General features: G+C 51.2%; 1 protein-coding gene across 1 annotated transcript in view; it reads left to right on the top strand.

Annotated features, from left to right (window-relative positions):
- NSD2 (nuclear receptor binding SET domain protein 2) overlaps positions 1-14,561 on the top strand; it is a 235,518-nt gene that overhangs the window by 77,099 nt on the left and 143,858 nt on the right. The gene's annotated exons all lie outside the window — the stretch shown is intronic.

The raw sequence follows: 14,561 nt of genomic DNA on the forward strand, positions 1-14,561 counted from the left end.
CCGCGCACGGACACACGGCAGCATTGCTGGGTGTGTTAGTGCGCCAGGGACGGCGGCGCTGCCCGCACTAGTGCCATCGCACACTACAGCTTGCTGGGTGTGTTAGTGTATTAGGGGACTACCGCGCTAACCGCCGTTGCCATTTTTATTTCGGGCGCGGCTGGGACTTGTGGTGCGCCGGGGACTTCCGCGCCGACCAAGGCTTATATGCCGGCCGCGCTTATCACTCGAGTCCCCGGCTTGCGCGGCCTAGTCTCACTTCGTTTCCGCCCACAGACCTGCCAGTCAGGGTAGGGGCGTGACGCTGCACAGCACGGCAGCGCTGAGAGCTGGAGTATGCTTTGCATACTCCACCCCTCTCACTGTGTGCACTGTGAAACCGGCAGCGCTGAGAGCTGGAGTATGCTTTGCATACTCCACCCCTCTCACTGTGTACACTGTGAAGCCGGATTCCCGCACTTTCTCAGGCACGCCCACGGCTTCTTCCTCTACACAGGACGCCGGCAGCCATTCTTGTCAGTGTTTTCTGTAGCGACAGAAGAGACAAGTTTAGGAATCCCTGGCAGGGATTTGGAGAGTCACACAACCGCTGTGACCAGGCGTTAAGCAGCACCTGTGGGGCTGACTCCACTAGTGCCGAAGTGCACATATACATATATGCTTATTCACTATGCATTGCACTATTTAGCTGCATTTTTGTATATACCCTCCTTGATTGTGCGGAGGACATAACAGCATATTGTCGGTGTAAAACAGAGGTGCAGAAGCACATGTTTTATATGCAGCCGGTACAGCATGTACGGCTATATGGCCGGCAGTGTACATAGACCCCCATTGTATACTACGGAGTCTCTGCTAATCGTCCAGGACATGGGGACGGAGCCTGCAGTTTTTACTGACAGATTTTCTGAGACTATGGCTATGATACTAGAAGCCTTGCAGTCCAGACAAGTCTCTCAAATCCATGGCCACTGTTCACATTATCCATGGTCCCCCTCAGTGGGAACAACTTTGAGCTCCGAGGGTGTCATGTGCTTCCCACAGTGACGGCTCTGACACGGACGACAGTCCCAGACAGCCTGAGAGGCTCACTATGAGCGGCCCTCGACTTCATCGCACTAGTCAGGGTCCCAGCAAGCGGACTCTCTGTGTTTGATGTGGCGGAGGTAGCTGCTCAAGATCTAATCCTGAGACCGCTCTCAATCTGGATACACCTGATGGTGACGCCATAGTCAATAATCTCATAGCGTCCATCAATAGAATGTTAGTTATTTCTCCCCCAGCTCCTCCAGTGGAAGAGTCAGCTTCATAGCAGGAGAAATTCCATTCACGTATCCCAAGCGTAAATTAAATACGTTCCTTGACCACCCTGACTTTACACAGGCAGTCCAGGAACACCACGCTTATCCAGTTAAGCGCTTCTCCAAACGGCTGAGGATACACGTTATCCCTACCCCCTGACGTGGGCAATGGCTGGACCCAGTGTCCCAAGGGGCATCCTCCAATCTCCAGCTTGCAGCTAGATCCATAGTTGCAGTGGAAGATGGGGCTGCACTTAAAGATGCCACTGACAGACAGAGGGATCTCTGGTCGAAATCCATCTATGAGGCTATCGGCGCGCTGTTAGCTCCAGCATTCGCAGCCGTAGAGGCACTCCAAGCTACTTCAGCTTGTCTTACACAGATGGACACGGTCACACGTACATCTGTTCCGCAAGTGTCATCCTTAACCGCTCAAATGTCTGCATTTGCGTCTTATGCGATTAATGCTGTCCTAGACTCTACGACCCGTACGGCAGTGGCGTCCGCTAACTCCGTGGTTTTACGCAGGGCCTGGGTGTTAACTGAATGGAAGGCAGATTCTGCTTCCAAAAAAGGGCTTAACCAGTTTGCCTTGTTCTGCTGACCGACTGTTTAGTGTGCGTGAGATGTAATCATTAAACAGTTCAAGAGTAAGGATTCTTCCTTACCTCAGCCCAGACAAAACAAACCCCAACATACCAAGGGACAGTCGGGGTTTTCGGTCTTTTCAAGGCTCGGGCAGGTCCCATTTCTCCTCGTCCAAAGAGGACTCAAAAGGATCAGAGGAGCTCAGTTTCTTGGCGGGCTCAGTCACGCCCAAAAAAGACAGCCTGAAAACCCGCTTCCAAGAGGCTTCCTCATGACTTGCGGCCTCCTCTCTCCGCATCCTCGGTCGGTAGCAGGCTCTCCCGCCTTGGCGATATTTGGCTGTCACAGGTCAAAGACCGCTGGGTGAGAGACATTCTGTCTCACGGGTACAGGATAGAGTTCAGTTCTCGTCCTCCAACTCAATTCTTCAGAACTTCTCCACCTCCCGACCGAGCCGATGCTCTTCTGCAGGCGGTGGGCACTCTAAAGGCACAACGAGTGGTGACCCCCGTTCCTCTTCAGGAACAAGGTCACGGTTTTTACTCCGAATTATTTGCGGTGCCAAGAAAGGACGAGTATTTCCGTCCCGTTCTGGATCTAACACGGCTCAACCAGCTCGTGAACACCAGGCGGTTCCGGATGTAATCCCCCCGCTCCGTCATCGCCTCAATGTTTCAAGGAAATTTCCTAACATCGATAGACGTCAAGGATGCTTATCCCCACGTGCCGATTGATCCAGAGCTCCAGCGTTTCTACGCTTTGTTATAAGACGCGAACACCTTCAGTTCGTAACTCTGCCTTCCGGCTGGCGATAGCCCCACGGGCCTTCGCTAAGGTCATGGCAGCAGTAGTGCCAGTACTGCAATCTCAAGGTCACTCTGTGATCCCGTATTTGGGAGATCTACTTGTCAAGGCACCCTCTTAAGGAACATGCCAACACAGCCGAACGTTGCGCTGGAGACTCTCCAGAGTTTCGGGTGGATCATCAACTTTTCAAAGTCAGATCCGACCCCGGGCCAATCACTAACATATCTAGGCATGGAGTTTCATACTCTCTCAGCGATAGTGAAGCTTCCGCTAGACAAACAGCGTTCACTACAGACAAGGCTGCAATCTCTCCTTAGGATCAGTCGCACACATTGAGACGCCTCATGCACTTCTCACGTAAGATGGTAGCAATGGCGGCAGTCCCTTTCGCGCAGTTTCATCTGCGTCCACTACAATGGGACATTCTCCGCCAATGAGACGGGAGGTCGACGCCCATCGACAGAGACGTCTCCTTTTCTCAGGCGGCCAAAGAATCTCTACGGTGGTGGCTTCTTCCCACCTCATGGTCAGAAAAAAGGTCCTTCCTACCCCCATCCTGGGCGGTAGTTACGACAGGCACGAGTCTATCAGAGTGGGGAGCAGTTTTTCTCTACCACAGGGCTCAAGATACGTGGATTCAGCAAGAGTCCACCCTTCAGATCAATGTTCTGGGAATCAGAGCAGTGTATCTTGTCCTACAAGCCTTCCAGCAGTGGCTGAAAAGCAAGCACATCCGAATTCAGTCGGATATCTCCACAGCGGTGGCATACATCAACCACCACGGAAGAACACGCAGCCGGCAAGCCTTCCAGGAAGCCGGCGGATTCTGACGTGGGTGGAAGACACGGCATCCACCATATCCGCAGTTCACATCCCAGGCGTGGTAAACTAGGAAGCAGACTTCCTCAGTCGCCAGGGTATGGACGCAGGGGAATAGTTTCTTCACCCGGACGGGTTTCAGGAGATCTGTCGCCGCTGCGGGATGCCGGACGTCGACATAATGGCGTCACGGCACAACAACATTGTCCCGGCTTCATAGCACAGTCTCACGATCATCGAGCTCTGGCGGCGGACGCCTCAGTTCAACATTGGTCGCAGTCCCGGCTACCTTATGTGTCCCACCTCTGGCATTGTTGCCCAGAGTGCTGCGCAAGATCAAGTCCGACTGTCGCCGCGCCATCCTCGTCGCTCCAGATTGGCAGAGGAGGTCGGGGTTCCCGGATCTGTGGTACCTCACGGTAGGCCAACCGTGGGCACTACCAGACCGACCAGACTTGCTGTTTCAAGGGCCCTTTTTTCCATCTGAACTCTGCGGCCCTGAACATGACGGTGTAGCCATTGAGTCCTGGATCCTAGCGTCTTCAGGATTATCTCAGGAGTGGTTGTCACCATGACGCAGGCCAAGAAACCAACGTCCGCCAGGATCTACCACAGATCGTGGAAGATATTCTTATCTTGGTGCTCTGCTCAAGGAGTTTCTCCCTGGCCATTTGCATCGCCTATTTTTCCTTCCTTCCTACAATCTTGGTTGGAAAATGGTTGGTCGCTCAGCTCCCTTAAAGGACAAGTCTCAGCGCTATCTGTATTTTTTCAGAAACGCCTAGCCGACTTCCGCAGGTATGCACGTTCCTGCAGGGAGTTTGTCTTCTCATCACTCCGTACAAGCGGCCGTTAGAGCTCTGGAGTCTGAACAAGGTTCTAATGACTCTCTTGAAGCCGCCTTTCGAGCCTTTGAAAGTTGTTTCCCTTTTCCGTCTTTCACAGAAAGTGGCCTTTCTAGTAGCGGTCACGTCTCTTAAGAGAGTGTCCGAGCTAGCAGCGCTGTCATGCAAATCTACATTCCTGGTCTTCACCAGGACAAGGGGGTTCGGCGTCCGATTCCGGACTTTCTCCCTAAGGTGGTATCCCACTTTCATCTCAATCAAGATATCACCTTACCTTCTTTGTGTCCTCATCCAGTCCATCAATTGGAAAAGGATTTGCATCTGTTGGATCTGGTGAGAGCACTCAGGATCTACATTCCCGCACGGCGCTCCTGTGCCGCCCGGATGCACTCTTTGTCCTTGTCGCTCGTCAGCGTAAAGGGTCGCAAGCTTCCAAATCCACCCTGACTCGGTGGATCAAGGAACCAATTCTTGAAACCTACCGTTCTGCTAGGCTCCCGGTTTCCTCAGGGCTGAATGCCCATTCTACCAGAGCCGTGGGTGCGTCCTGGGCATTACGGCACCAGGCTACGGCTCAGCAGGTGTGCCAGGCACCTACCTGGTCGAGTCTGCACACTTTTACCAAGCATTATCAGGTGCATACCTACGCTTCGGCAGACGCCAGCCGAGGTAGACAAGTCCTTCAGGCGGCGGTTGCCCACCTGTACGAAAGGGCTGTTTGGCGGCCCTACCACGAGGTATTCTTTTACCCACCCAGGGACTGCTTTTGGACGTCCCAATTGTCTGGGTCTCCCAATGGAGCGACAAAGAAGAAGGGAATTTTGTATACTTACCGTAAATTCCTTTTCTTCTAGCTCCAATTGGGAGACCCAGCACCCGCCCTGTTTTCTTAGGGTTTTTTTCGGTACACATGTTGTTCATGTGAATGGTTGCAGTTCTCCGATGTTTCTTCGGATTGAATTGGTCTTTAAACCAGTTATTGGCTTTCCTCCTTCTTGCTTTTGCATTAAACTGGTGAGCCAGTGATCCCACTGGGGGTGTATAGCCAGAAGGGGAGGGGCCTTACACTTTTGAGTGTAATACTTTGTGTGGCCTCCGGAGGCAGTAGCTATACACCCCAATTGTCTGGGTCTCCCAATTGGAGCTAGAAGAAAAGGAATTTACGGTAAGTAACAAAATTCCCTTCTTTTACATTTTACTCAAAAATATAAAGAGAAAAATCAGAAAAACTGACAATTTTTGCAGTAGTCTCCATTTTTGCCAGAGCTGTATGTATGTGTATATGTGTGTGTGTGTGTGTGTGTGTGTGTGTGTGTGTTGGCTGCTATGGACAGCTAGACCAATCAGAGCTCAGCTTTCACTTTACCTCAGCAGCTTCGATGCTGAAAGCTTCACTCTATAGGCAATCAGACCGATCTTACTGGGAGGAAATTCACATAAATGAGGCCCCCAATCACTTCTGCAGTTGCTATAGGCAACCAGAGGGACCTTACTGGGAGGCGATTCTCATAAAATGAGGCTACAGTTATGTCTGCACTGGTTACTGACAGCCATTGCTATCGTTACAGGCTTTAGAGCGACCAATCAGGTTGCCCCACCTAAGTAACAATTTGGTTGTTGCCCCCCTCAAAATCAATATTTTTGGCACCGTGGCTTAAATTCTTTAAAGGAAACCTGTCAGGTCCAATATGCACCCAGACCCACAAGCAGTTCTGGGTGTATATTGTTAATCCCTGTCTAAAGGGTGCTTTACACGCTGCGACATCGCTAGCGATCTCGTTAGCGATGTGACACGCCAGATCGCAGATGCGATCTGCAGAGAGAGGTCGTTTTTGTAGCGCCAGTCACATGTGCGATCTCTGCAAATCGCGTCTGCGATCTGGCGTGTCACATCGCTAACGAGATCGCTAGCGATGTCGCAGCGTGTAAAGCACCCTTTACTGTCCCTGTATACACTAGCCTATGATAAGAGATCTTTAGAAAAAGTATTTCTAAAGATCTTTTATCTTATGCTAATGAGCGTGAGGACTAGTCCCCTGGGCCTTGCTTCCCTTGCCACTCGCCTCCATTAGCATGTTAGTACACCCCTGTGGGTGTACTATCATGCTAATGAATGCGCAGCGTCACAGGATGATCTCAATCACCTCATCGCCGCCCGATTTGAGATTTCGGCTCAGTGTGCATGACCCCAGAGTTTGGGTGATTAACACTATGAAGCTGGGTGCACACGTCCTGCCTTCAAACTGAAGTAGTGCGCATGACCCAAACTCTGGGGTCATGCGCAATGAGCAGAAATCTCCCGTCAAAAGCAATGGCAGCGGAGAGGTGAGTGAGATCATCCTCTGATGATGCACATTCATTAGCATGTTAGCACACCCACAGGGACGTACTAACATGCTAATGGGGGCGACTGACCAGGGAACTAACGCCCAGGGGACTAGTCCTGGCGCTCATTAGCATACGGTAAAATATTTATAAATACTTTTTCTATTTCTTTATCTAGGCTAGTGTATACAGGGACTGTTAGGCAGGGATTATAAATATACACCCAGAACTGCTCGTGGTTCTGGGTACAGTTTGGACAAAAACTGGTTTTGCATTCAAAATACAGCCACCCTTTTCTTTGTCGCTCCATTGGGAGACCCAGACAATTGGGTGTATAGCTATTGCCTCTGGAGGCCACACAAAGTATTACACTTAAAAGTGTAAGGCCCCTCCCCTTCTGGCTATACACCCCCAGTGGGATCACTGGCTCACCAGTTTTGTGCTTTGTGCGAAGGAGGCAACACATCCACGCATAGCTCCACTTTTTAGTCAGCAGCAGCTGCTGACTATGTCGGATGGAAGAAAAGAGGACACATATAGTGTCCCCAGCATGCTCCCTTCTCACCCCACTGTATGTCGGAGGTGTTTGTAAGGTTGAGGTACCCATTGCGGGTACGGCGGCAGGAGCCCACATGCTGATTCCTTCCCCATCCCTTTTTACAGGGCTCTGGGTGAAGTGGGATTTACCGGTCTCCAGGCACTGAGACCGTGCTCCATCTACAGCCCCTGGAGAAGATGCTGGATGGAGCGGAGTACATCAGGGACATGGCCCTGCTTCCTCAAGGTACTCTGTGTCCCCGTGCATTTGGCGCTCACACCGCAGCATGCTGGGTGTTGTAGTGCGCCGGGGGACATCAGCGCTGCGGCGCCTGTGCCATGGCCTCATTCAGCTTTGCTGAAGCAGGCTCACTTATGGGAATTGGTCGCGCCGGCCGCAGGGACTGCGGCGCGGCTGGCACTTGTAGTGCGCCGGGGACTTCAGCGCGGCCTGCGCTTTTACGGCGGCCGCGCTGATAACTAGAGTCCCCGGCTTTTGCGGCCTGCTTCCGTTCGTTCCCGCCCCCAGACCTGCCAGTCAGGAGAGGGGCGGGACGCTGGCCACTTCCAGGAATCGGTCGCGCCGGCCGCTGGCAGCGGCGCGGCTGGCACTTGTGGTGCGCCGGGGACTTCAGCGCGGCCCGCGCTTTTACGGCGGCCGCGCTGATAACTAGAGTCCCCGGCTTTTGCGGCCTGCTTCCGTTCGTTCCCGCCCCCAGACCTGCCAGTCAGGAGAGGGGCGGGACGCTGGCCACTTCTATGAATCGGTCGCGCCGGCTGCTGGAACTGCGGCGCGGCTGGCACTTGTGGTGCGCCGGGGACTTCAGCGCGGCCCGCGCTTTTACGGCGGCCGCGCTGTTAACTCGAGTCCCCGGCTTCTGGGCCTAGTCTCCCTTCGTTACCGCCCACAGCCCTGACAGTCAGGGTAGGGGCGTGACGCTGCATAGAGCAGAGCTGAGAGCTGGAGTATGTTTTGCATACTCCACCCCTCTCACTGTGTGCACTGTGAATCCGGATTCCCGCACTTTCTCAGGCACGCCCACGGCTTCCTTCTCTACAAGGACACCGGCAGCCATTAGTGTCAGTTTCTGTACGATACAGAGACAAGTGTGGAAGACCCTGGCATTCTGATAGTCACACAATCGCTGTAACAGGCGTTAAGCAGCACCTGTGGTGCTAACCCCACTAGTGCAGAAGTGCACTTATAGATATGCTTGTACTATATACATTGCACTGTTTGGTCGCACGTTGTATATACCCTCCTGGATTATGCGGAGGAGTTATCAGCATATTCTCTGTGTAAAACAAAGGTGCAGAACCACATGTTTTTCTATACAGCTGGTACAGCATGTACGGCTATACGGCCGGCAGGTACATAGACTCCCATTGTATGCACTAATGGCCAGGGGATGAGGACGGTGTCTGCAGTATTTACTGACAGTTTTTCTGAGACTATGGCTATGATACTAGAAGCCTAGCAGTCCGGACATGTCTCTCACAATATGGGCACTGTTGAATCATTGATCCATGGCCCCCCTCAGTGTGAATAACTAACAGCTCCGGGAATGTCACACGCATCCCAGAGTCACGGCTCTGCACGGACGTCAGTCCCAGACAGCCTAAGTGGGCTCGCTATGAGCGGCCTCGGTTTCATCAGGGTCCTAACAGAAGGACTCGCTGTGTAATGAGGCGGAAGTAGCGGCTCAGGATTCTGATCCTGAGACCGCTCTCAATCTGGATACACCTGATTGTGACGCCATAGTAAATAATCTTTATAGCATCCATCTATAGAATGTGGGTTATTTCTCACAGCTCCTCCAGTGGAGGAGTCAGCTTCACGTATTTTTCTGGACCACTCTGCCTTCAGAAAGGCAGTCCAGGAACACCACGCTTATCCAGATATGCGCTTCTCCAAACGGCTTAGGATACACGTTATCCCTGTCCCCTGACTTGGTCAAGGACTGGACCCAATGTCCCGAGCGTCATCCTCCAATCTCCAGGCTTGTAGCTAGATCCATAGTTGCAGTGGGAGATGGAACTGCAAACTCAAAGATGCCACTGACAGACAGATGGATCTCTGGTCGAAAGCCATCTATGAGGCTGTCGGCGCACCGTTGGCTCCGGCATTCTCTCCCTTGGGGCACTCCAAGCTATTTCAGCTTGTCTTACACAGATTGACACGGTTACACGTACATCTGTGCCGCAGGTGGCATCCTTAACCTCTCAAATGTCTGCATTTGTTTCTTACGCGATTCAGGTTGTCCTGGACTCTGCGAACCGTGCGGCGGTAGCCTCCGCTGCTCCGTGTTTTTAAGCAGAGCCTGGTCTGCTCGTTAAGTGAATGGAAGGCAGATTCTGCTTCCAAAAAAGGTTGCCTAACCAGTTGCCTTTTTCTGCTGACCGACTGTTTGGTGAGCGTTGGATGTAACCATCAAACAGTCCAGGGGTAAGGATTCATCCTTTCCTCAGCCCGGACACAACAAACCCCAACAGAGCAAGAGGCAGTCGGGGTTTTCGGCCTTTTCGAGGCTCGGGCAGGTCCCATTTTTCCTCGTCCAATGTGGACTCAAAAGGATCAGAGGAGCTAAGATTCTTAGCGGGCTCAGTCTCGCCCAAAAAAGCGACAGTCTGAAAACCCGCTTCCAAGGCGGCTTCCTCATGACTTGCGGCCTCGGTCTGTAGCAGGCTCTCCCGCCTTGGCGATATTTAGCTGCCATAGGTCAATGACCATTGAGTGTGAGACATTCTGTCTCACGGGTACAGGATAGAGCTCACTTCTCGTCCTCCAACTCGATTCTTCAGAATTTCTCCACCTCCCGGCCGGGCCGCTGCTCTTCTGCAAACAGGGTGCACTCTATAGGCAGAAAGAGTGATGACCCCCGTTCCTCTTCAGGAACAAGGTCACGGTTTTTACCCCAAATTCTTTGCGGTACCTATAACAACGGACCGTTCCGTCCCGTTCTGGATCTAAAAATGCTCAGCAAGCTCGTGGACACCAGGCGGTTCCGGATGGAATCCCTCCGCCATGTCATCGCCTCAAGGTCCCAAGGATATTTCCTAGCATCATTAGGCATCAAGGATGCTTATCCACACGTGCCGATTGATCCAGAGCACTAGCGTTTCTACGCTTCGTTATAGGAGACGAACACCCTCTGTTCGTAGCTCTACCTTCCGGCTAGCGACAGTCCAACTGGTCTTCGCCAAGGTCAGGGCAGCAGTAGTCACAGTCCTGCACTCTCAGGGTCACTCTGTGGTCCCGTATTTAGACGATCTACTTGTCAAGGCACTCTCTTAGGAAACATGCCAACACTGCCCGAACGTTGCGCTGGAGACTCTCTAGAGTTTTGGGTGGATCATCAACTTTTTAAAGTCAGATCCGACCCCGACCCTATCGATAACATATCTAGGCATAGAGTTTCTTACTCTCTCAGCGATAGTGAAGCTGCCGCTAGACAAACAGCATTCACTACGGGCTGCAAGCTCTTCTTTAAGAACCAGTCGCACACATTGAGACGCCTCATGCACTTCCTACGTAAGATGGTAGCAATGGAGGCAGTTCCTTTCGCGCAGTTTTACTGCGTCCACTACAATGGGACATTCTCCGCCAATGGGACGAGGAGTCGACGTCCCTCAACAGAGTCGTCGTTCTTTCTCAGGCGGCCAAGGAATCTCTACGGTGGTGGCTTCTTCTCACCTCTTGGTCAAAAAGAAGGTCCTTCCTATCCCCGTCCTGGGCAATAGTTACGACAGACGCGAGTGTATCAGGGTGGGGAGCAGTTTTTCTCCACTACAGCGCTCAGGGTACGTGGACTCAGCAAGAGTACACCCTTCAGATCAATGTTCTTGAACACAGAGCAGTGTATCTTGCCCTACAATCCTTCCAACAGCGGCTGGAAAGCAAGCATATCCGACTTCAGTCGGACAGCTCCACAGCGGTGGCATACATCAACCACCAAGGAAGAACGCGCAACCGGCAAGCCTTCCAGGAAGTCCGGCAGGTTCTGATGTGGGTGGAAGACACGGCATCCACCATATCCACAATTCACATCCCAAGTGTGGAAACTAGGAAGCTGACTTCCTAAGTCGCTGAGGTGTGGCCGAAAGAGTATGGTCTCCTCACCCGGACGGGTTTCAGGAGATCTGGCGCCGCTGACAGAGGCCGGACGTCGATCTAATGGCGTCACGGCACAACAACAATGTGCCAGCTTCATGGCACGGTTTCACAATCATCGAGCTCTGGCGGCAAACGCCTTAGTTCAGCATTGGTCGCAGTTCCAGCTACCTTAGGTGCCACCTCTGGCATTGTTGCCCAGAGTACTGCGCTAGATCAAGACCGACTGCGGCCGCGCCATCCTCGTCGCTACAAATTGGCCGAGGATGTTGTGGTACTCGGTTCTGTGGTGCCTCACGGTAGGCTAACCGGGGGCACTACCAGACCAATCAGACTGGCTGTCTCAAGGGCCATTCTTCCATTTGAATTCTACGGCCCTCAACCGGATGGTGTGGCATTGAGTCCTGGAACCTAGTGTCGTCAGGATTACCTCAGGACGTGGTTGCCACCATGAGACAGGCTAGCATACCAACGTCCGCCAAGATTGACCACAGGACGTGGAAGATGTTCTTATCTCGGTGCTCGGCGCAGGGTGTTTCTCCCTGGCCGGTTGCATCGTCTATGTTTCCTTCCTTCCTGCAATCTAGGTAGGAAAATGGGTTGTCGCTCAGTTCCCTTTAGGGACAAGTCTCAGCGCTATCTGTATTTTTTCAGAAACGACGACTTCCTCAGGTACGCACGTTCCTACGGGGAGTTTGTCTTCTCAGCACTCCGTACAAGCGGCCGTTAGAGCCCTGAGATCTGAACAAGGTTCTAATTGCTCTCCAGATGCCGCCTTTCGAGCCTTTGAAGGATGTCTCCCTTCCCGTTTTTCACGGGAAGTGGCCTTCTAGTAACGGTCTCGTCTCTTAGGAGGGTTTCCGAGCTAGCAACGCTCTCATACAAACTCCCTTCCTGGTCCTTCACCAGGACAGGGTAGTTCTGCGTCCGGTTCCGGAATTTCTCCCTAAGGTGGTATCCCATTTTCATATCAATCAGGATATCACCTCACCTTCTTTGTGTCCTCGTCCAGTCCATCAATTTCAAAAAGATTTGCATCTGTTGGTTCTGGTGAGAGCACTCAGGTTCTACTTCCCGCATGGCGCTCCTGCGCCACCCGGATGCACTCTTTGTCCTTGTCGCTGGTCGGCGTAAACAGTCGCAAGCTTCCAGATCCACCCTTGCTCGGGGGCTCGAGGAACCAATTCTTGAAACCTACAGTTCTACTGGGCTTCTGGTTCTCTCAAGGCCGAAGGCCCATTCTACCAGAGCCGTGGGTGCATCCTGGGCATTACGGCACCAGGCTACGGCTCAGCAGGTGTGTCAGGCACCCACCTGGTCGAGTCTACTTATTTTTACCAAGCATTATCAGATGCATACCTACGCTTCGGCAGACGCCAGCCTAGGTAGATAAGTCATTCAGGCGGCGGTTGGCCACCTGTAGGAGAGGGCCGTTTGACGGCCCTATCATGAGGTATTCTTTTACCCACCCAGGGATTGCTTTTGGACATCCCAATTGTCTGGGTCTCCCAATGGAGCGACAAAGAAGAAGGGAATTTTGTTTACTTACCGTAAATTCCTTTTCTTCTAGCTCCAATTGGGAGACCCAGCACCCGCCCTGTTTTCTCGGGGTTTTTCTGTTTTTTCGGGTACACATGTTGTTCATGTGGTATGGTTCAGTTCTCCGATGTTTCCTCGGATTGAATTGGTCTTTAAACCAGTTATTGGCTTTCCTCCTTCTTGCTTTGGCACTAAAACTGGTGAGCCAGTGATCCCACTGGGGGTGTATAGCCAGAAGGGGAGGGGCCTTACACTTTTAAGTGTAATACTTTGTGTGGCCTCCAGAGGCAATAGCTATACACCCAATTGTCTGGGTCTCCCAATTGGAGCTAGAAGAAAAGGAATTTACGGTAAGTAAACAAAATTCCCTTCTTTCTCCTTTATTTCTATAGAGCCTAAATTTGGGGGCAAAATTAAAAGTATGTTCAGCCAGGTGTTTATTGACTGGCCATGCAAAATTTCACTTATATTGAGAGAAAACTGGTTTCGTTTTTAATGGGCTGCACACTCAGATTACACACACACACACACACACACACACACACACACACACACACACACACACACACTTACACACACACACACTTACACACACACTTACACACACACACTTACACACACACAGTTACACACACACACACACACTTATATACACACACACTTATACACACTTATACAGACACACACACATACATCAGGCACAGATTTTACACACACACACACTTTCTCACACATACGAATGCAGCGATACCAAATATGCATTTTTTTTTTCATATCCTTTAATACCTCTTTTTTTCTTCTACTTTATACCACATTTAATAGTCTCCTTAGGGGTCTCGAACCTGCAATATAGTGATCACATTATCAGAATTACTCCATATTGAGGATATCAGTCTGTTTGCTGGCCACAAGCTGGTTTTCACAGGAGCGTGGTCAGACATGAATTTTAACTTAAGAGCTCCGAAAAAGACAGATCAGGGAATGTGCACCCAGTTGTTTTTTTATTTTTTGGGGGGGTTTTTTTGTGTGGGGGAGGAAGTTGAGGTCAAAGTAAAGACTGAGAAATCGCTTCAAAACTCTTGAAAGAAAACAAAACATATCTAAGTAGAAATTTATTTATTTTTAAATCCCTTAAAGCTTTAACTGTGTAAACCTCTACCTGATCAATGAAGCCCCCCCAACTGCAATATCACTATCCACAAGACAACATACCCTCCCGCACCCATCCACAAGCTTGAGGAGCAACCATATCGCCATACCTTGTTTTATACCTTTTCGTTCTTTGTATATGTTGTGCCAGTTTGTATAATAGCCTGTGATCTGGTGGGCTGAATCCCCCCGGTGTACACAGTTATGGCTGCACACAGCAAGGACCATAGAAATGTGGAGCCAAACGAATTGCTTCAAGACTACGGAGAACTTTTTTTTTTTTTTTTTTTAATTCCTGCCAACTCTCGGCTTTACCATAGAAAAAAAAAAAAGGTGCAAACACATTCGTATTGTAATTCTGCAGCAAATGCATCTTTTTTTTTTTAGTAAGAATGTACAGGATAGACCCCAGACTTTACATACCACCCCCCCCCCCTCCAGACACCTGTAACCCTATAAGGGAGACTTAATAAAATAAAATGCTCCTCCTGCGTTTTTTTTTTTCTCTCCTTCTTCCTTCTTCTCCATCCCCCTTTCACT

This window comes from Anomaloglossus baeobatrachus, chromosome 1 (genome assembly GCF_048569485.1).
Source record: "Anomaloglossus baeobatrachus isolate aAnoBae1 chromosome 1, aAnoBae1.hap1, whole genome shotgun sequence".
Taxonomy (NCBI): Eukaryota; Metazoa; Chordata; class Amphibia; order Anura; family Aromobatidae; genus Anomaloglossus; species Anomaloglossus baeobatrachus.